This window comes from Macrotis lagotis, chromosome 3 (assembly GCF_037893015.1).
Source record: "Macrotis lagotis isolate mMagLag1 chromosome 3, bilby.v1.9.chrom.fasta, whole genome shotgun sequence".
Taxonomy (NCBI): domain Eukaryota; kingdom Metazoa; phylum Chordata; class Mammalia; order Peramelemorphia; family Peramelidae; genus Macrotis; species Macrotis lagotis.
Genome location: NC_133660.1, coordinates 101508596 through 101511330, shown reverse-complemented (window position 1 = coordinate 101511330; position 2735 = coordinate 101508596). Strand labels below are relative to the sequence as shown.

The following is a 2735-nucleotide window of genomic DNA, read 5'->3' as shown; positions in this document are numbered from 1 at the left end:
TATTTTTTTTTCCTAGGCACCATCAGCTGCTCAGCATAGTGTGTATAGTATAGGAGTTGAATAGGAGGACCTGAGTTTAAATTCTGCCTCTCTCTCATTTATTGCCATTGTGAATTTGGGAAGTCACTTAGCTACTCTGGGCTTCGGTTTTCTTTTCTGCAAAATTAAAGGGTAGAACCAGGGGATCTTCCAAGACCCTGAAAAAAATCTCAGTCATGGTGCAAAGAACCTCTTCAATGTGTTTTATTTTAATCACTCAACCCTTACATCAATCTTGAAGATGTCACCAACAGAAAAGATAACTAATGTAGTGGATGGAGTACTGGTCCTAAAGTCAAGAATAACTGAATTCAAATCTTACCTCAAACACTTTCTAATTGTGTGATTCTGGGTAGGCCACTTAACTCTTGATTGCCTTCCAAAAAATTAAATTAAAAAAATCACCAACTCCCTAACTTTACTATCAAAGTTATTTTAAGATATGATTATTTCTTAATGATTGTGACTCTTCTAAAAGATTCCAGTCATTCCTTTACCAGCTTATCATTGTAAAAATTCTCAATGATCCTATGAATCTTAACAAAAACAAATAGTTTTTTTTCCAGTAAGGTTATGATTCCTTACCAAGGATTGTGTACATCTTTTTTTTTCACTGTGTGTATCTTGATTCCAAATACTGGATGCTTCTGCAATTGGAATAACTTCACATGATCCACTCACTGCCAAGTCCCCAAAAGACTCTTGTTCAAGAATTATCTCTTTACTCCCAATGTACAACACTTGCTCAGTTTGTTGCTGAGGATAAAATACCTTTTCACAAAGTCTCAGCTGTAATCAGGTCCTCATCAATTCATCTCACTTATTTGCAGGTTTGGCATAAATTTCATTGAGAGTAAAACTGACTCTCCAGTAACAGGAAAATTAGTAATTCCTAATTTATATACTTCTCCATTTCTGGAGTTTCTTTAATTTCTAATTTATATACTTCTTTCTCTTCTTGGCTTTTGGAGTTGCATTTATGGAGTTTCTTTAAGCATTCAGAAATGTAAAATCTTATGTAAACTAATGTCCTATCTATTTCATTCTTAATTTCATAGGGTTTTTATTTTAGGTTTTTGCAAGGCAATGGGGTTAAGTGGCTTGCCCAAGGCCACACAGCTAGGTAATTATTAAGTGCCTGAGGCCAGATTTGAACTCAGGTACTCCTGACTCCAGGCCTGGCGCTCTATCCACTGTGCCACCTAGCTGCCTCAATTTCATAGTTTTTAAGGAAGACATTGGCCTTGAAATAATAGGGTAGTTTTATCCACAATACTTGTGTCTTTTGTTTCTCTCAGACCTGGTTCTTTAAATTGACTCCTAAAGGGTAATAGTCCATGTTTACAATGAGTTTGGTGTCAGGGACCATGAGAAAGGAATAGTATACCTGCATCTTGGTGGTGGGTCCTGGATTTTGGGTAAGCAGAGCACGCTGGCTCCTATCAAAGACACCAACACTTCCTCTGCCTCCCTTTCTGATCCATTCTTTCAGAGGACTCCTGAAAAATTCTTAAATGACTACTCATAAGTGTAGTCATTTCTATGACTTAAAACTTTCAGTCACCCCAGTACCTATAAAATAAAGTATCTGTTGGTTATAATGAAATTAATTACTCATCACAATTATTCTAATGTACATTTCCAACTTTATCTCAAACTGTTCCACTTCAAACTCTTATCTTCCAATAAAACTAAACTATTCATCTTTCATTCCCTAGTCTTCTTTGTCATGACCTTGTGCATATCATGTTTCATGTCTGAAGTGCACCCCTTCTATTTGCCTTTTCCTATAAAAATCCATCCCTTCTTTTAAGCATTAATTTTTGAAACATACCCTCATCTGTTGGATTCACACTCTCATCCCCAGTTGAAAACCATTTCCTCAATCCACTTTTTTTTTGGCAAGGCAATGGGGTTAAGTGACTTGGGATCACATAGCTAGGTAATTATTAAGTATCTGAGGCCAAATTTGAACTCAGGTCCTCCTGACTCCAGGACTACTGTCTATCTACTAGACCACCTAGCTGTGCCATCCCCAATCCACTTTTATGTGTTAATGAAAGATTCTTGGACTCAAGGCCCAGGATTGTCTCAGTTGCTACAAGAAAGGTGTGAGGATTGAGCCCTACAACTGCCACCATGTGAATGGTTAATAAATGTTTTTGAATGTTACTGAGCTGATCTTTACTTACCCACACAAACTTCAGTTGCAATATACCCATGACAAACTTTTTCTCCAAAGCTCAGCTCCTAATGCTCTATTCATTTTACCATCAAGTCTTGTCTCCTACTATTCACCATTCTTAGGATGTTTCCAATTCAATAAATAAGCCTCCTTTTAATACCCACTGCCTGCAAACAACTATGCTAGGTGCTGAAAATACAAAAGCAATTGAATAATCCTTGCCCTCCAAAAACTAACATTATTTGAGGAAATATAACATATACACATATGAGCAAAAATAATTCCAGAAGGCAGAGTATGCTAATAAATGGGACAATCATGAAAATCTTAAAGGTAGGACCTGAGATTAGCCTTAACAGAAGTTAGTGATTCAAGAAAGGTGAAAAGGAGATACATTCTAGCCATAGGGTGAGGCCATGTCAAAGGCACAAAAATGGGAAAGGAACATTCAGCATAATAAACATTAAAGATGCAGGATCTGAGAAAATGCCTGGGAAGAAATGAAGGAAGG

The 2735-nt window shown here is 36.8% G+C and overlaps 1 pseudogene; it reads right to left on the bottom strand.

Moving 5' to 3' along the window:
• Positions 1–716: 716 nt before the first annotated feature.
• Positions 717–1432, bottom strand: LOC141516181 (actin-related protein 2/3 complex subunit 3-like; annotated as a pseudogene).
• Between the last annotated feature and the right edge of the window lie 1303 nt (positions 1433–2735).